The 20,948-nt window shown below is 41.7% G+C and overlaps 1 pseudogene; it reads right to left on the bottom strand.

Moving 5' to 3' along the window:
• Positions 1-2,168: 2,168 nt before the first annotated feature.
• The window catches only part of LOC140346576 (protein Largen-like), a 30,585-nt pseudogene continuing 11,805 nt past the window's right edge, over positions 2,169-20,948 (bottom strand).

Below are 20,948 nucleotides of genomic sequence, written 5' to 3'. Positions count from 1 at the left end.
TGGTATTTTAAATTCATGTCAAATTGCAATTTTGTATGAAAATAAACTTGAGCAGGGCCATTTGATCATAAAAGTAAGCAAGGGGAAAGACTTAAAAGACTTAAAAACACCTTCCCCCTTTCTCTCTCAGATTAAAGGGCCTGTATCCAAAATAGAAATACTTGTGTTACTTTCTTACGGTTCTGTACAGGCAATATAATTCAGTCGTATTCTCTCACAAATATCTGCTTTATACTGTTTTTTGTTTTGTTTATTACAATTCTTCTCCCAAACTAAAAGCAAGTCAGGAACAGGCCCTTTAAACACTCCATGTGCTAATACGTATCCCAATGTTTTCGATTTGGTTATGGCCGGAAAAACATTCAAATCAATACTTTTCATTTTCCGGTGGCCTCAAGTGTCTTTGGTACTTTCTTAAACCATATTTCTTACCACTTTACTGCCCATTACGCCTCTACGCGCTGAGCAGCATCGAGCGCTCTCCGTCCTCTTGCATTTCGAGATCTAACAAAGTGGCCGGCGCACGCATTAGTCGGCTGCATACAATGAGACGCCGTGGACAGGAATGCATAGAAAAACACCGTGATGACAGGGCGAAAGCGTCAAGTCTGTGTCCCGTATTATCCTCTCTCCGATAAAGCACTCCCTGGGTTTTTTGGTTTACGCCGCTTGTCTTCGGCTCTCAAAAAAGCAGCACAATTCTGAGATTATTTTACTAATCTTCCTCTACAGACAAACAGCGCTCTGAGAAAGAAAGATTGAAATAGGTCATATTTGTGTGTTTGTCGATGGAAGGCAGCGGCGATTGGGGCGATATGGGCGATTAAACGGTTTTGGAAGAAAAAATACATCAGTGTTGAATCATTTTTGTCAGGCATTTGTTGCACACGTTTGACATATTGAGCCACGTTAAGCTCCTTTGACCTGACGACGATCACAAACTCTGGAGACGTTCAGAATAAATGACGACAGTTGTGTTTGAATAATGCCACAGTGTTTTATAATATAAGTGAAAAAAACACATCTCAATTATTTAGTTAGAATGTCTTTTTTTGTGTGGATAGGATCAGTAATTACAGAAAAAAACAAACTGCATTTTGACAGTTAAAAAGCACTTTTGTCTCTTTAAAATGAACCTACTGGTATTTCATGCCTGTAAAGCTTTCAAGACATTATCAAAAATATCTTCTTTTTAAAATCTTTGTGTAGAAAACATCAAATATAGATTGGTAACATGTACTGTCTATATATATATATGTATTTTTACAAAGAAATTTGATGCAAATTATTATTTCAGGAAACTCTCAAAGCCGCTAACAACAACAGAACACGCACACACTTTTCTGATGTCATTCTTTGTCCATATTTGACGTGGCTTTTCTGTGCAGTGCCTTTTCAAAAGTGAGCCAATTGTCATAATACTTTGAATACTTCTAGAAAATATTTTTAACAACTTATTTATACCAATATTTTTCATTTATAGTCAATTTATTCTACTCTCTCCACCATCCAAATTGCTAATACATAAAAGAAGCATTTTCTTCTGTTTGATCAGTGAAATGATTACCGTATTTTCCTCACTATAAGGCGCATTTAGAAGTGAAAAAACCACAGTGTGCCTTATAATCCGGTGCGCCTTATTTATGGATTAATTTTCGTTGTGCTTATTGACCTCGAAGCGATTTTGTGTGGTACACGTTTTGTTTCGCTAAATGCGCCTTATAATCCAGCGTGCCTTATAGTGCGGAAAATACGGTATTTCAAAAGTACAGTGTGTCTGGAATGTGGATTTGTTTTAATGTAGTTTCAACTCAAAGCCTTTCTTTCTTTACTGGTTCGATAAAACAAAGTGGGCCTTATTTAAAGGTGCATTGGATATCTCTGTTTTCCTGCTGTTCTTGAACTTTACGTTGCAACATTGAAATATTGTGGCACAAATAAAGATTCTCTTGTCTTATCTTCATATCAATAATGCCATGTCTAATACCCACATGTACCTCCCACTGCACGCTCTCATCTGCACTGTATACCTGCATGGTTTGCCTGCCTCGTAATAGTCTTCAGTACAAAAGAAAGAGAGGAAAATAATTTGTTTGAATCTCAGACTCGGCTCTTTCCCCAAATGCAGACGGATCAGTAGTCAAAGCATGTCTTCTTCTTCTTCTTCTTCTTCTGCTGCTGTGCATCTCTGTGGGCCCTGCAAAAGAAAAGGAACAGCGTTAAAAAGCTGACGACACAAAGCGCGCACACGTTACCCTGAACGCACGGAAGGAGAACGCACTGGCGGGATCAAAGCCCGCTCAGTCACCCGAACGCAAAGTCAGTTAATAAAGGTGGAGCGTCTGCGCGCTTTCCTCGCTCCAGATTTACACGTTGAACCGTCGTGAAAAGGCCCCGACTCTAAATATAACTCACAATTTGGTGCGATACACAATCCATCAACATACAATAACTGACTTTCAACAATGATCACGATGCTACAATTATAACGACACAAAACGCTCCTTTCAAATATACTCGATTCTCGATACCGATTTAAATACCACAATGAGAATTAAGAATGCTCAGTTGTAAGTCAAGGTTTTAGACATTTTGACATTTTCACTAAATAATCGTAATTCTTTTCTATTTTTGATAAAGCTCAAGATTGTTCTAAAGCGGTTCAGGAAATGTCATGTTGTCTGGTTAAAGATATTTTTAAAGCATCAATACGAGCACAAATGAGTATTTAGTTTCGATACTAGTTTTAGTATGGATTAGTATCGGATCAGTATCGGATTAGTATCAGATTTTCAATACTTTTGACAACTGCCACAAATTGTAGGAGGGATGAGTGTTGCGGTGTTGGAGTGACACGGGACGGATATGATGAAATTACCGTATTTTCTGCACTATAAGGCGCACTAGATTATGAGGCGCTCTGTCATGAATGGTCTATTTTTGATCATTTGTCAAACATAAGGCGCATTAAGCGAAACAAAACGTGTACCACACAAAACCGCTTCGAGGTCAGTACGCACAACCAGAATTAATCCAAGCCTTTTAAGTGCGCCTTAAAATGCGGGAAATACGGTATGTCTATCGATATTAAGTGATATTACACACATGTTTTTGTTTTTATTACTTTATTATTACCTTGTACAACTCAAAAGGCAGCAAAGTTAGGTTTTTTTTTAGCAATAAATATTACTTTGATCATGTTTTGTAAGTAAATCTCACTAATGAAAAAGTGGGACATTCTCATTTTGTAACACCATGTCAAAGTGCGCACTTTGCACAGGGAAATACCAGGTGGACCATCATTATCACGTGTTCTGGGACTGTTCTATTGTCCCTAAATATCGGACTGAGATTAACAAAGCACTGCAGACCATTTTTGACATCACGGTTCCACTTGACTTCAGAACCGTGCATTTGGGCCTCAAACTGAATGGAAACCTTTGGAGTGAAGAATGACATCACCAAAAATGCACGACACAAACGGCACCAATAATCAAGGACTGGACTTAAATTATAATTGACATCGGTAAAATGGAAAAAAATATATGGATGTATCACATTATATAAAACATATATAAAACATACAAAAAACGAACAAGAAAATGTACTCTAAATAAGTGGGACAAGGGACCAAGGCCTAAATGGCTATGCAGGACAAACAAAAGAGGAACAGGTCACCATAGCTACAGTGGCTCAGAGGTTGGACTCAAAGGTCAGCGGTTCAAATCCAGTTTAAGGTGTTGTACATACAGTATGTCGTGATGGGTTTGCCTCCATTCTATGACGGCGTGCTAATGTCTCTTTCCTCTCTCCCCCCATTTCACACTACAGCTCCAAATAAAATAAGCCTTCTGTCTTTCTCTTGAATGTGGGTTTTATTATTAAGACTATTATTTCTATTCTTAGGATATTTTTTGTTTTGATTGCCATTACTATCTTTTTCTTTGTTCACTTTTTTCATAACTCTTCAACAGCCACGTCAAATCTATAACATCAGCAGCTTTTTACCATCTAAAAAACATTGCCAAAATCAAAAGTGTCTAAACCAGATTTAGAGAGACTTATCCATGTGTTTGTCTCCAGTAGATTAGACTACTGTAACGGCCTGCTCACTGGCCTCTCCAAACGAGCTGTAAAACAGCTGCAGTACATCCAGAACGCTGCTGCTCGGGTCCTGACTAGAACCAGGAAGTATGATCACATTAGTCCTGTTCTCAGGTCTCTGCACTGGCCCCCTGTGGCTCAGAGAAGAGACTTTAAAGCAGCTCTGCTTGTGTACAAGTCTCTCCATGGCCTAGCACCAAAGTACATCTCTGACATGTTAGTGCCATATGAACCATCTCGGACTGTGAGGACCTAAAGGACCGGCCTCCTGCTGGTGCCAGAGTCAGGACTAAACATGGACCGGCCTCCTGCTGGTGCCCAGAGTCAGGACTAAACATGGACCGGCCTCCTGCTGGTGCCCAGAGTCAGGACTAAACATGGACCGGCCTCCTGCTGGTGTCCAGAGTCAGGACTAAACATGGACCGGCCTCCTGCTGGTGCCAGAGTCAGGACTAAACATGGACCGTCCTCCTGCTGGTGTCCAGAGTCAGGACTAAACATGGACCGTCCTCCTGCTGGTGTCCAGAGTCAGGACTAAACATGGACCGGCCTCCTGCTGGTGCCAGAGTCAGGACTAAACAAGGACCGTCCTCCTGCTGGTGCCAGAGTCAGGACTAAACATGGACCGTCCTCCTGCTGGTGTCCAGAGTCAGGACTAAACATGGACCGTCCTCCTGCTGGTGTCCAGAGTCAGGACTAAACATGGACCGGCCTCTTGCTGGTGCCAGAGTCAGGACTAAACATGGACCGGCCTCCTGCTGGTGCCAGAGTCAGGACTAAACATGGACCAGCCTCCTGCTGGTGCCAGAGTCAGGACTAAACATGGGCCGGCCTCCTGCTGGTGCCAGAGTCAGGACTAAACATGGACCGGCCTCCTGCTGGTGCCAGAGTCAGGACTAAACATGGGGAATCTGCGTTTCAGTTTTATGCAGCTAAAATCTGGAACATTCTTCCTGAAGATGTGAGACAGGTTCTACTCTGACAATGTTCAACTCTAAGCTAAAAGAAAAGCTTGTTTAGCTGCGCATGTGACTGAATGGATTTTATTTGCACTCTTTTCTCTTATGTCTGTATCTGTTTTGTGTCCTGTTGTGTGCAGCACTTTGAAGAAGTGTCTTTCCTTCTTTCACTGGTGCTATTTTTGTGTTGTGTCATATTAACCTGTCCTGATTTAATTATCTGTTGTAAATATGCAAATATTGTGAAATTGCAGTACATCCGTCGCGGTGGTGGTCAGAGAGAATGCTTTCCACCATGAAGCGTCGAGTGAGTGAATAATGCAATTATTCATGTGTTTTGAACCTCTTGAAAAGGTGCTATATGAAAATAAAGTATTCCAAATCAAACAATGCTCCAAAAATGATGCTGATGTCTTGTGTTTTCTGGTAATTTCTGGAACAAGTTCATAAAAGTGTGAACAGCACCTGGGTCCAGCGGCTTGTTTACTCTCCTCAGAAAGGTGCAGCTGATGCTTTCAATGTCTCCAAAGAAGCATGAAATCTCCTGATTAAGTTTGCTTCACCAACGCTTTCTGGGCTTCTCACGCCCTTTGACATCTTCTCACACATGGAGGCATTTAAACAGTACCTTTGGCTTTACCTTCACACATGCAGCGGTTAAAGGCTTTAAAGTGAACAGATCGCACATAATGAAAGGACTGAACATTAGTTTTTGTTCTTTCTTGTATGGCGGATACGACAAAAGGACCTACATTGTGTTTTACCTCGTTTGAAAGCTTGTTCTCGCCACAGTTTAATGGCTAATTACATTTTTCACAGACAGAATGAGCACATAACCACGATTACTTAAAGAAGTCATATTATTCATATATTATGCTGCTGCTATAGTTAACAATTTGACTGGTATTTTGTATTTTTTTACATTTTAAATCACAATATTGATCAATAACAACTGAACAAGATTTACAACGCTCCAGATTGATGAGAGAAGTGAATTTCTTCATCTAAACTGAATCAAGCCTCACAATTATTGAGCTACACATGTATTTCTCCATTGATTTATGTTTTCATTTGGGACTGATTCAACCATCGTCTCATAACAAGTCATATACTCTTTATTAAGATTGTGTGTTGCCGATTCTATTAATTATGAATCTATTAAGAGAGAGAGAGAGAGAGAGAGAGAGAGAGAGAGAGGAGAGAGAGAGAGAGAGAGAGAGAGAGAGAGGGAGGGAGGGAGAGAGAGAGAGAGAGAGAGAGAGAGAGAGAGAGAGAGAGAGAGAGAGAGAGAGGGAGAGAGAGAGAGAGAGAGAGAGAGAGGGAGAGAGAGAGAGGGAGAGGGAGAGAGAGAGAGAGGTTTGAAGAGGAAAAGTGTCACAAATGCTTTTCAAAAACAGTGTTTGCATAATTGACTGTTAATTGACTGTTGTCTGAGTTCTTATTAGCCTCCGTCATGTACAACAGCTTCACATTAAGAGTACAAAACTATTTTATCATTTTAATTGTCAGTATCAGTAAACGTTATATGTGCAGACATTTTAATGATATTAGAAGGTGGAAAGTGAATCATCCCAGAAAGTATCGGGATATTCTGTATCGTAATATAATGAATGTGAATCACAACACGACACGTATCCAGATCGCCTCTACAGATAGAGGTAAAGCACCTGACAATCTATCGATCTATTCTCTTCAGGAGGACACTCGTGTCAGGTGAGGCTTTTATTTAACCAGATAAGTTCAATGAAAAAGAAAAACTGCAGAAGCTACATTCCAGGCAAACTGTCGTACATTACTGCAGTTTCTTCCCTGTCCTCAACTAACTTAGTCACACGGGAGCAGGAGCTCTATGGAGAGCTACTTTATTTAGTTCATTTATTCATTTGAGGAACTCTGCACAATATACATTAACCTTAACAGGAGAGATGTGTAGTACCAGGTTGTGGTCCCTGGGTAAGCTGTGGTGGGGGAAACCGGAGCACCCGGAGGAAACCTACACAGACACAGGAAGAACATGCAAACTCCACTCCAAAAGGCTCAGCGCCACTTGGGAATCAAACCCAGGATCGAAACAGGTCAGATACAATTAACAATCATGAGAAGTGCTTGTCAGAACATGTGCATAACATGTATAAACATGCTTGCATTTGATCTAGAATCAATCAGTCATTTTTGTGAAAAATCTCAAAAGCTGTTGTTAACACCAGACTGTTTCTTTGGAGTTGATTCACAGTTACTCTTTGATATCTGCCCCCAGAGCTGTTCATCTCACCATAAATCATCACTTGAACTTCCGTAAATAGGCCTGTGGATTTTAACAGGAAACCTGACACATTAAATGTCAATAAATTTGGACAAAATAACACACTTGCCTACTCACTTTCTCACTCTATGACTTTATGAGTCATAGACAACGATGACCAAGATGAGTCCAAACTAATTTCATCTCAAAACACTCGACTCCAGTGTTTGCCAGTGTGTGTCATGGCTGCTTAGTATTCAGATGAACTTTGGATCTGATGTGATGTGTTTTGGCGTGCGATAACACAATGATTTGCTTTTCATTTCGTTCAGTGCTCCATATTTAACATTTCCATATTTAACAGAGATGATCGTGAGATGATTGGCTGATTGAGGTACAAATCAAAATAAATCATGCATGAGCACCGCGCAAACCAACAAGCTTGTTATTTGGCAGGAGACAATCAAAGACGCAGAAACAACGGTAATTAATATTCACTGCCAAAACGTGACTCTTACTCTGACACGTTTTTAAGGTGCGATTCCTCATTGGGCACTTGTTAGGCTGAAAACGGGACAGTTCAGCTCAAGATGCGTTACGAGAGCAATTGTGTTTAAAGTGTAATGATGAATAGCTGTCTCGCAGGGACATGCAATAAAAAAAGACTCAAATCTGTGAATAAAGCTTGATGACAGAGCGGTTATGAATGTGAATACTTTGGTTGGTTTGTACGTTCACAACAAGAGCGTCTGGGCCAAATTGCGTGTGTCTGTTGTGTGTTCTCCCTGTATCTGGGTGGCTTTCCCTATCATCCTGGATATGTGTCCTTTAAGCACAGCACTGCGACACGTTTTGCCGGCTGCATTGAAGGATAGGTCAAACGCAGGACAAATGTTCTCACAGCTACGATAAAATGTTCCCCATGTGGGACAATAAAGGAATATCTTATCTTATCTTATCTTATCTTATCCTAAATAAAGCAGAAAAAGAGTCAAAAGCACCTGGAAAACCCACAAACATGAGGAACAAGACAGTTTCTTTGTAGACTTGGATGTTTTATGCATTTTTCCTAGTTGTCATCGTCAGTGGTTCTCAATCATGTTACTTAAGTAAAAGTGCAGATACAGGAGCAAAAGATTTACTCAAGTCAATGTCAAAGTATCACATGTAAAAATCAACTTTGCGTTTAGTGTAAAAAGTCTAACGTGCAGATTTTTGATCACTTTCAAAGACTGAAAGGCAATGAGCTTGATTTTTTTGTCAATTTCTCAATGTTTCATTTTAAACATGTGTGCTTGCTCAAAGCCAAGAACTGAAGTCAAAACCTCATGGCAGAAGGTCACCATGAACATGCTAAAAGGATAAAGTACTTTTGAATTTTCAGTCCTTTCCAAAAACGTAGCAGAGCAGAAAGTACAGTTACCTGCTCCAACATGTAGTGAACAAAGCTGTTATTTTAAAAGTACCGTATTTTCCGCACTATAAGGCGCACTTAAAAGCCTTTAATTTTCTCCAAAAACGACAGTGCGCCTTATACTGTATATGGATTAATTAGGCCTGAGCCCCAGCAGGGCGGAGGGCCTATTGCTCTGTCTGACCAAACATGCGGGAGCAGCCCGCATGTTTGGTACCCCGTCGCCCCTGGCAAGTACAGTGAACTAGCCCATGCCGAAGGCATGGATCATGCATCCTGCTATGACAGCGCTGCATTCCTCCAAAAACCCTCCTGGCATCGTCCCGTACGCGAGAATCCATGCCGCAGGCATGGGCCATGCTTGTATCTGCTCAAATCAATGGAAGTCTATGGGGAGTGGGCGGGGCATCCCGACGGAATAGGGAGTGACGAGCGCGTAAGCGCTCGTAATGATGATTCCACCCCATGGCGGCATCGGGAAGGCTTAGAGCTTTCAAACGATGTATAATTTGTTGTTATAGTGGAAACGGCTATATTGTTTTTGTTAAAAATATTATTATTATTTTTCTTGTTCTTCTGCTTTTTGAGCTCTAATTTGACCCCCTGAACATGCTCAAAAACTCACCAAACTTTGCCCAAAATTCAGAATCGGCGAAAAATTTGATTTTTTCTGGGCCATTTTTTTTTTCGTTAAAAAATGGCGCGACAGCGCCACCGACAAAAGTCAAAATACATTGCGCCTATGGGAGACGCCCCGAGGTCAACTTTGGCGTAGAGCTACGAAATTCGGGACACGCATTCCTCTCGTGAGGACAAAAAAAAAAAAATTACTGTGGCCACGCCCCCAGACTTACCCTATGGCCGCCATCTTCCTTTGAAAATGAAAACAAGCTGAGTTAGCCATTTTGTTTACGTCAAACTTTGACAAACTCCTCCTAGGGCGTTTTGCCCACCGACTTCAAAATCGGCGTACGTCCTCTGGACAAGTGGGGCATCTAAAGTTATCCAATTTTTTGAGATACCTTTTACGGTCTGTGTGCGGCGCAGCCGCAAAGTTTGACAACTTATTTTGGAATATTGCACATCTAAAAATTGCTCCCATTTGATCAAAACCAGTCCGATTAGGACCAAATTTGAATCAGTTGTTAAACTTTCTAGTTTGGACCAGTTTAGGCTGACAAAATTGAAATGGGCGCGATAGCGCCCCCTACAGAGTGACCTTTAAATTAACATTGAAGGTCAAAAATTAGTTTTACCAAAATTGTCTAAACTTTACCCAAAATTCTATTTTGCCGTCCCGATCACAAAAGCCAATCACAAAAATGCCTACATTTTTACGCCGTAGTCGTAGCGATGACAGAAACCTCCCATGTTATCCCTATGGGAAAACCGCTAAATCTCTCAAATTACTACATTTTTATGTTTTACACTCCTCCTAGTGCGTTTTGTCCAACCAACCTCAAAATCGGTGTACGTCCTCTAGACAAGTGGTGCATCTAAAGTTATCCAAATTTTAAGGATAGCTTTTACGGTCTCTGTGCGACGGAGCCGCAAACGTTTCCCAGAATTCTGACTATTTGGCCTTCAGAGTGGCCTATAAACAATAGAGTTTTCCCAAGTGACATGATATTTTGCACAAAATTCTAATTTGCCATCCTGATCATACAAGTATGAGAGCCAAAGTCATATTTTGTACGGCGTAACCGTAGCGATGACAGAAACATCCCATGTTATCCTTATGGGAAACTCGCAAAATCGCTCAAATCACCACATTTTTACGCTTCACACTTTAACAAACTCCTCCTAGGGCGATTGTCCGATCAAACTCATATTTGGGAAAAATCATCTACACAAGCGGGGCATCAAAAGGTATCCATATTTTGATTCTAAATGCTACGGTCTCTGTGTGGCGGACCCGCAAATATATGTCACAAATGGGAAAACAGCGAAATCTCTAAAATGACCACATTTTTACGCTTCACACTTTAACAAACTCCTCCCAGGGCGATAGCTCGATCAAACTCATATTTGGGGAAAATCATCTACACAAACGGGGCATCAAAAGTTATCCATATTTTGATTTCAAGTACTAGGGTCTCTCTGCGGTAGAGCCGCAAATATATGTCACAAATGGGAAAAACGCCAAATCCTTGAAATGTTCACATTTACGCTTCACACTTTAATGAACTCCTCTGTGGGCAATAGCTCGATCAAGCTCATATTTTGGGAAAATAATCTACACAAGCGGAGCATCAAAAGTTAATTTTTATTCCAAGTGTCACGGTCTCTGTGCGCTGGAGCTGCACATTTGACCGACATTTGTGTTCATTTGCACTGGTTAAGCACAGCATTGTACATGTCCAATGTGTCGCTGTCTTAGTTCTTAGACAATTGCGTTAGCGCCATCTCTGTAAAATGCAGAGAGCAGAGTCGGGAGGCCGGCAGCCCGCGAGGGCCGTTGGATGCCGCTTGCGGCTTTAATTCTGGTTGTGCTTACTGACCTCGAAGCGATTTTTCGTGGGACACGTTTTGTTTCGCTTGCTGAGCCTTATAGTCCAGTGCGCCTTATACATGAAAAATGATCGAAAATAGACCATTGCCTATAATCCAATGCGCCCTATAGTGTGGGAAATACGGTATCCACTGTAAAATGTACTCAAGTTAAAAAAAAAACAAGATAACTTTATTTTATTTTGACATTTGTACTTCATTACTTTCCACTGTTGGTCATCGTCCCCGTTCACGACCACCAAAGAAATAATAAGTCAAGAAAAAAAGGTTGAGACTTAATGTTTAGTCCTAATAGTGTGGTCATGTTTTAAATCTAGTAAAGCGCAACAAGTGAAAGCGAAACGTCAAGCACTCATTACGAAACATTTGACACAACGTATCATCTAAATGCTGAAAATAGCCACCCTTTGTACCTTGTAATACACATGGCGTGGGAGTCGTTTTGAAATATCATCCGAGCGAAGGGAATGATCCGAGCGGTGTAGAGGGCGCGCATGGTGAAGGTCAACAGGGGAACATGATTAGTCCTACAAAGGGCGCTTCCAACAGGCACCCCACCCACCTGCGCCGCTCTGTGCACTTGTATGTGAGAAGAGGAGCTTAGTGAAGGAGGAGAGGGAGGAGAAAGGGACAGGAGAGATTAGAGCACAATTATAGAAAGGAGAAAGTGGAGGTAGAGAGAGTGGGGAGGGGGGGAGAGAGGAAGGAAATAAAGAAAGCAAGAAAGACTAGGGAGAGAGAGATGAATGTGACAGAAAGGATGGAGAGAAGGGTGAAGGACAGAGGCTGAATGATTTATCTGAGTATGTTCATGAGGACTGTAGTAAATAGAGCTCATGCACCCAATGAATGTTTGGAGTTTATCTTTGACATTAAAGTGCCTCTGACTTTTCAGAACACTCATTGAACTTAAATGCAGTTAAGATAAATATATTCAGAATTGTATCAATGAATAGCACATATTTTAGGTTTATAATTTCACTTCCTGTTTGTAATTGATAACATCACAGTAGGAAATTACACAGCACACCCTGGCAAAAACTCATTTTATGTCACAATCTTTTTAGTTGACAAATACAAATATATGAAAGCGATTTTGTTTAGTTGAATTAATGTTTAAAGGGTCAAATTCTGTATAAACCTTGACTGGAATGAGTGTCCCTAGTGTGATGTGATGTGCCCCATCCTACCTCAAAGATGCTATAGTACCATATCATCCAAACAGAGCTCTCTCTCAAAATGCTGGCCTTCTGGAGGTCCCAAGAGTCTCTAAAAGCACAGTAGGAGGTAGAGCCTTCTGGAGGTCCCAAGAGTCTCTAAAAGCACAGTAGTAGTAGTATCAAGCGTTTAGCTCCCAATCTCCTGTGTTACGGAATCAGGTCCTGTCCATGTTAAAGACACACAGTCTCTTCATTTAAGACCAGGCTTAAAACGTTCCTCTTTGAAATGGCTTATGGTCAGGCCAGTTAGGAACATAAATATAAAACCTACAGTTTCAGCTACACTGCCCTAGGAGCAACTATGTTGGGAGAAGTATGGCAGCTTGAGCACTATCTTCTGCTTCTGACTACTTATTCTATCAAACAATATTTAATATTTAATTCCACTTGCAAACTGTTCATTGCCTTTTCTTTTTCTTCTTCTCACTCCCGAGGACCTGTGGACCCAGATGCAACTCTCCTGGTGAAGCGGTCTCTACCCCGTATGGACGGTCCTTCATCTGCCTGAAAGATCTGGTTCTCCTCCTGACGATCTGGTTCTCCTCCTGAAGAACTGGTTCTCCTCCTGAAGAACTGGTTCTCCTCCTGAGTGGCTCCAGCTCCACTGTCTCCCTCACGTCTGTCTGATGGAGTCAGATCTCTCCTTCACTCTGGAACTCCTCCAGGTTTCTACTTTTTTCCCAAGGAGGTTTTTTGTAGTTTTTCCTGGCAGAGAAGGAGGGTCTAAGGACAGAGGACTCTGGGACATTGTCCCTCGCCACCACAGACATTGTTGATTCATTTTTCCCTGTCGCTCTCAGAGGCAACTGTTGTTGTGATCTTGGGCGTTACAAAAATAAATTGAATTGAATTGAATGTAACTTCCTGTAATTTTCTACAGACTTTTCAACGTTTTCTCCACAAATACCTACTTGATTGGTGTAAAACTATAATTTATGTACAACAGGTATAAATAACCCAAATAAAGTCAAAATTTGAAAATCGTACAAACCTGTCATACGTCCTTTAAATGTCAATTACAATACATCTTAAACATTAATGAGATTAAACATGAAAGATTCTCGCCTGACACAAGTCTTCTAATATCGAATAAAACGTGTCCCTGGAGATGTTTCTGATGAATGCACTTTATTATAAAACCCCGCACATATAACGTTCACTGAAATTGACAGTTCAAATGATGCAATCTTTACAAAGCGCCACCATCCCTGCCTGTGTGGAACCTGGTGGTGCATGCTGGGATAACAGGACGACTGCGGGCGATCTATCCATTTCAACGTATCTCAAAAAGGAAACGCAGCTTTTACTTATCAAGAAAAATATAGGAGAGTAAGAAAGAGACCGGGATCTGAAAGAGAGGGGGAGTGGAGAGTGAAGAAGGAAAGAGAATGGAAAGAGAGGAGAGGTAGCAAAAAGAGAAGGGAGAAGAGAGAGAGAAGAGTAGACATAGAAGAGAAGATACAGAGAACCAAGAAAGAAGACAGAAGAGAAGAGAAAGAGATAGAGAGGAGACGAGATGGAGAGGGGGAGGAAAGAGAGAAGAGAGGAGATAAATTGAAGAAAGAAAACACAGAGAGAGGAGAAGAGAAAAACTGAGACTTGGAGAAAACTGAGGGAGAGAGAAAGACACACAGAGAGAGAGAGAGAGGGCGCAGAGAGAGGAGAGAGAGGAGAAGAGTAGTCATAGAAGAGAAGATAGATGGGAGCAAATAAAGAAGACAGGAGAGAAGAGAACGAGAGGAGAAGAGATGGAGAGGGGGAGGAAAGAGAGAATAGAAGAGAGGAGATACATTGAAGAAGAAAGAAAAAACAGAGAGAGGAGAGGAGAAAAACTGAGACGTGGAGAAGACAGAGGGAGAGAGAGAAGCTATGAGAGAGAGAGAGAGAGAGAGAGAGAGAGAGAGAGAGAGAGAGAGAGAGAGAGAGAGGAGAAAGCAGAGCGGAGAGATAGAGATGTGGGGAGTAGGTCAGTGGAGTTGACTCAGTTCTGACTCACGGTGGAGGCGCTGCAGATCCACCTCCTCCCGCTCTCCAGCCTTCAAGCACGGAGCGCTGCAGCTCAGATGGACACTGCTCCTCCCACTGCTGCATGTGCTGCTCACGCATTTAGGAGTGTGGAGAACAGTGTTTCCCAAGCAGGGGTACCAGGGCGTACATGGACTGATTTCAGATTTCAAAATTTTTTAATGAATTTGAATATAAAATGTTCACGGTAGGACGTTTTAATTCCCTCATAATCAGATAATTTTGCCATAGATATGCTTGCATGAAATACATCAACTGTGGTTTGGGCGACAAATGTTTTTTGGAGTGAATATGTCTTCTTCAGGTGACGGACTGGCTTAAATCTCTCTCTCTCTAACTTCAGAAAAACTCACATTGAACAGAAATGGGGGCCTAAGATACAACTTGGCGTTTGTTGTCTGTTGAGTACACTGCTCCACATCTGAAAAGCATACGCAAAAACTATATTTACACCGTATTTTCCGGATTATAAATCGCACCTTTTTTCATAGTTTGGCCGGGGTGCGACTCGGTTGGCATTTCACATGTTGATTATTTTCACACTAACAACCACAAGAGGGCGCTCTAGGCTCTAAGCGATGCAGAATAAGAATCAGCACTTCCTCTTCCTCTGGAGTTTGTGGAGTTGTTTAGAAGTGACACAGAGGAAGAAGAATTCAATGGAATTAGTGATTTGGGGTCAAACTGATGCTTTGGTAAACTTGTTAGCATGTTCTTTATGCTATAGTTATCTGAATAACTGTTAATATGTTACGTTAACATACCAGACACTTACCACAGTTCTGTCTGTGCCTCATGTAGCTGAAGGTGTTAGCGTTAGCATACGTACACCTATTAATCTGTTATCATTTTAAATTACATTTCAAGATGAAACGTCTGTTCTTGGTCTGGGATTTTATCAAATACATTTCCCCAAAAAATGCGACTTATACTCCAGTGCGACTTATATATGTTTTGTTCTTCTCTAATATGCATTTTTGGCTGGTGTGACTCATAGTCCCGAAAATACGGTAATATCCACAACTCAGATTCTGTAGTGAGTATAGCCTTGTTTTACCATGGCAATAAGACCCACATTCAGTGCCATGAAAATGAAAGAACAGCCTGAACTAGATATTCAGACAGGCTCCCGTAAGTATCTGTCCGGAAAGTGCAAAGCTTTGTCAAGCCGAACAGAAATATGGAAAGTATTGTTCATTTTAATTTGTGCTCTGCATTTTACCACCCATCAGTGTCACTTCAGGAGCAGATTTTGAGCAAGGTTCCAAAGGGTTAACTGCAAAACGTAAAGATGAATAAAATAATTAAGTACAATCAGATCATATTATCTTATTTTTACTTTGAAGTTCCCAAAGTGAAACAAGTTTAAACAAATTAACCTGAATAATAGCTTTGAATTGAGTGATAGCTTTATTTTTAAACCATGTGTTTGTAACAAACAACCTACTTTTAGAATGGACTGTGAAAGAAAAAAAACAAATCAAATCCGTGTTCTTCACTCCACCCATGGCACTACAGAGCGGAAATATAATTACTCCACATCACGGATTACTGAAATAAATACGTGAGCTTTGCTCCAATTACTTTTTCTAATTGGTCTGGAGTCCCTAATTATGGATAGCAGTAGTACAACACCGGCACACGCTGTTCATGAGCGGAGAGGTGTGGACAACAAACCACAACGTCCAGGAGAAGAAAACACCAGCATGCCTACAGCAGTGTTTCCCAATCAGGGGTACGGGGACTCCTGGGGGCACGTTGTTGGTGGAGTATTTGAATATGAAATGTTCTTAGAAGTACATTTTCACCTGCTAATAATGTTTCTAGGATCATTTTTAAAAACAAGAGACATTTAATACTGGCAATATAGTAGTAAACAGAGTAATGATGACTAAAGAAACACCGGCGCACCACATAGAGGTACTCAGAATCGGGTACTCTGGCCTTTAGCAGTCCACACCATAAAAATATACTTTAGTTATCAAAGTACGACTAAGGTCAAAAAACTGAGCCAAAACATCCAGCAAATGTCGGGAAACTACCATAAGTGTCATGGGCATATTGTTGTTGTTGTTGTTGTTGTTGTTATTGTTATTGTTGTTGTTGTTGTTGTTGTTGTTGTTGTTGTTGTGTACACCGTGTGTTTATTCCTCCTTTGGGCACTGGTAACTGCAAAAAATGATGACACTTTATACAATAATTTAAGTACATTTAAAGTTATAGTCGGATATGCATACATAAAGTAGTTATGGTGGAAGTTCAGCATAATCTCTCCACACAATGTACTCTTAGTAATGTACACAATCCATTGAACAGATATTTATAACTCTTGTTTGCCCACACAGTTAACCTTTTGCATGCCGTCAATCCCTCCATATCTTCACTTATGGTGCTTTTTTTAAAACTCAGTGTTGTTTTGCAGAAGCAGCAGCCCTTGTGAGATTCGTCAAAGCGACTGTCGGTACAAAGCCTGCCGGGCCACTCTCTCCCTGGGTCTTACTCTGCTAATTAAGGGCACGGCTACAATAAAGCAGCTACTATCTCCATCCATCTCCGGGGCACGCCGCCTTCGCCATCCCTGCCACTCCGCATGAAACAGCTGATGGTAAATGCAGACTTGAGCAAAACATGTTTAAATTTAATCTCGGTTTATTGGTAGGAAACTGTCGAGAGGTTTTTGAGAGTTAAGTTGACCGCTTATATGGGCAGGACTGATACCGTATTTTCCGGACTATAAATTGCTATATGTCGCATCAGCCAAAAAATGAATAATAGAGAAGAAAATAACACATATAAGTCGCACTGGAGTATAAGTCGCATTTTTAAGTTAAATGTATTTGATAAAATGCAAGACCAAGAACAGGCATTTCATCTTGAAATGTAATTTAAAATAATAACAGATTAGAGAACATGGTGAATAGGTGTACGTATGCTAACGCTAACACCTTCAGCTACATGACGCACAGACAGAACTGTGGTAAGTGTCTGGTATGTTAACGTAACATATTAACAGTTATTCAGATAACTATAGCATAAAGAACATGCTAACAAGTTTACCAAAGCATCAGTTTTACCCCAAATCACTAAATCCATTAAATTCTTCTTCCTCTGTGTCACTTCTAAACAACTCCACAAACTCCAGAGGTAGAGGAAGTGCAGATTCTGCTTCTTCTTGCGCCCTCTTGAGGTTGTCATGTGAAATGCAGTTGCCAGTGTGAAAATAACGAATAATTTCACATATAAATCGCTTCGTAGTATAAATCGCACCCCTGCCAAGCTATAAAAAAGTGCGATTTATAATCCGGAAAATACAGTAATTTTAAGTTTTGTCGATAAAGCTCCCTGCTGTTTTGAAATGTCTTGTGTTTTCTGCTGGTACAATTCTATCTAGGGTTCTAAAGCATCTCAAATGCAGAGGAGAACTTAAAGGCATAATGGTCGATTTTTTGCCGATTTGAGAACTCAAGCGGAAGTGCGCATGCACACTCCCCCGTGCAGACGCAGAGAAAAGCATCGCGGCTACACGTGCGTTTGTTTATTAGCTCGACAGATCGCATCTCATCTCTCGTCTCCCGTAGATTTCCGTCTCTTCTGAGTCAGCTCGAACTGTCTTTCTCTGTCTTAATTTTGTCCCGTACACTGAGGGAACTATATTATGATAGATCAATGCGCTTAGACAGAGGGAAACGTGCTGCTCTCGGGGGACGAGCCACACGCGGCTGCAGGTGAGCAGTAGGTGCGTTTTATGATTGATACGTGACAGGACTAATCGGCCGTCCACGCCACGAGGAAATGAGACACAGATTTGGCGCCAAAAAATCGTCCATTCCACCTTTAATCAAAAATCGATCTGTAATACTGGAACTAGATATGTAGAATATGTAGCTTCAACAAAGCGCTGCGGGAGTTAGAGGCTCGTCTGCAAACTGCTCCTACACCAAACGGAGGCAAACACGAGAGGGGAGGAGCAATAATGATCCCAACACAAACAGCTTTTGAACAAGAGTCAAGACGCTCTGGTCAAATGTGAAAATTCTATATTCAAAGGTTAATCCAAACATGACAGCATCAACGCGCTCTTTGGGGAGAAAGAGGCTGATAAAACAGGACCATCTCAAAATCATTGCGCTGTCATAAAAAACTATTATTTGTGATGATGAGCAACCCCAAAAATGTTCTTTATGGAGCTGTTTCTGATAAGACATAGCTCAAAAGTTTAGCCTGTGACTACACACCAGACTCACATGATTTAGAAGGGTAGAATATGAAGTACCCAGAGGAAACATGTCTCACCGCAGGGCCGAATGATGAGGTGAGAGTGTAGTCAGAGCACCACTCGACCATCAGGCCGCCCACACACACACCAACTCTTCTTGTGTGTAACGATGCAAAAAAATGCAGTGTCAAATTATCTTCAATTATCGTCATATAAAAACACCTTTTAAAATAGTAAATGACTTGTTACTTTCCACCATATATCAGAGGGCTCACGAGGCACAAGCTGGAGGTCATTTGTGTCAGACAGTTTTTCATCCGTTTTAAAATTGAAAATAACATAAATAAAATAGTAAATAAAATAAACCATATGAAACCTTGTCTGCCCACTTGAAATGTATACCAACATCCATTTTAGTTCTCAGCTGGGGCCTTGAGCCTACTACACGGTCATTTTGGGGGGTCGTGGCCTGCAAAGTTTGGGAAACTCTGGACTATATTATCAGTAGTCAGACATAAGTTTTGGTTTCATAAAAGTGCTTTTGATTCAAAGCACATAGAACGGCGCCGCGCAATTAACTTTTGCTCCTGTCAGGGCTCTAGCTTTAAAAGTCTTTGCATTTTCCGCCTGCAAACATCACGACATGGCATTCAGACTGAAGTATAAATACATATAAACAAACAGATGTGAAACCCGTGTAAAGACGGTTATACAATACGCTCTCTTTCTGTTTCCCCATCCAACATCTAACCCACCCAAACACACACACATGTACTCACCGCTGATTCTTCATCCGAGCTCGAGCATCTCTGCGCCCATGGCAACGCTTCCTTTTCTTCCTCTGACATCAAATATCTTCCAAACTTTTTTTCCCCCCTAGTTTGGATAAACAGGTCATTTAGTAGAAAACGCTGATGAATGATTCAGGAATGCTTAAGTCGGACATCGTGATCCGGCATCAAACCGTGGTAGTGGTCGATTTGCGTAGGATTGTTTTTTGGGGCTTTTGAGGTAATGAAACGTTCGTTGTCGGGGGGAAGCTGTGGCTGATTGGGATGCAGCCATTTTCTATCATGGGCAGCGGGTGAGGAAGGAGAGGAGGTGATGAAGACGAGCAGCAGTGGACAGGGCTGAGTCTCAAGTCGTTGAGTTCGGATTGCAAATGGAGTTCCGTTTCGTCCACGTCGTATTGGAGATCGCAATCGGGGCAATATCCGTGATACTGAACTTTTTCGCTAAAACGCACCCGCTCTCGAGATTCCCTTCCCGGAGCTTTGGGGCATTTGCTCTTTTCGTGTCTCAGCAGAGGCATAGGTCTGGGTAAAGTCGGGACAAGCCCCGTTTCCGAAATCCCGCTGTCTCCCGAAATGAAGCGGGGCGTCGACGAAAACACATCCCGCATAGATTTGGACGTGAAGGCGCCGCCATTCCGCAAAACGGATCCATTGGATTTAGTCAAATTCCCTGATAAAATCAAAGTGGGTTGAGGCAGATTTTTGGCGTTATGCTCCTCCGCCCGTGGTGGTGTCAGTCTGGGCGGAGGCAAAGGTGGATGCGCCTTTTTCAAGACCGTTAAAACAGTGGATGGATTCATGGCAACGGGAGTCATGGGCGCGGTGAGTTTAAAAATGCAATCCTCCGGGAACAGCTTCATCTTCTCCAGACTCGAGGCGGTGGTGGTGGTGGTGGTGGAGCTGGAGCTGGAGTTGAGCGTGTCCGTCTTGGAGCTGTCCGTCAGCCCGTCCTCCTCCAGTTGTAAGTCGCCGGTCAGAGTGTCAATGTCATGAACAACCTAGAGAAGAAAAAAAGACATGTCACTTCATGGCAGCTGAGGTCAGCAAGACTCGGAGAGAGGAAGAAAGGATATATGACAGCGCATTAGGGACACACTGGAACAGCATAACTCACTGTTGTTCTGGGAGATTTAAAGTTTCAGTGCAGAGAATGTGGCAACATCAGGAGTAGGGATGTGTCTGTGATTATAAATGTCCCATGAAAGGCGTTATTCAGGTTTTTTAGACCGCTTAGAACCCCTTGGCCTTGTTCAGTAGCAAGGACCACGACCCCAGCGACGATGCAAAGTGTTTATTGGCGCGTGAGAAACATGAACAACACAAATGTGCAGAAATGGAGGCCGTTTTGGGGCTTCTGGCGATGAGGGCTGTAGGCTCCCGGCATCTAGGACATGCATTAGAAGAATTATAACAATTTAAAAGAGGGTGGGTGGGAGGGAGGGGCGCAACATCATGAACACAGG

The sequence above is a fragment of the Eucyclogobius newberryi genome, unplaced genomic scaffold (assembly GCF_026437365.1).
Source record: "Eucyclogobius newberryi isolate DKJ021-1_F unplaced genomic scaffold, fEucNew1.0.hap1 SCAF_6, whole genome shotgun sequence".
Taxonomy (NCBI): domain Eukaryota; kingdom Metazoa; phylum Chordata; class Actinopteri; order Gobiiformes; family Gobiidae; genus Eucyclogobius; species Eucyclogobius newberryi.
The sequence above is the reverse complement of the archived record's forward strand: the minus strand, read 5'-3'. Positions and strand labels throughout refer to the sequence as shown.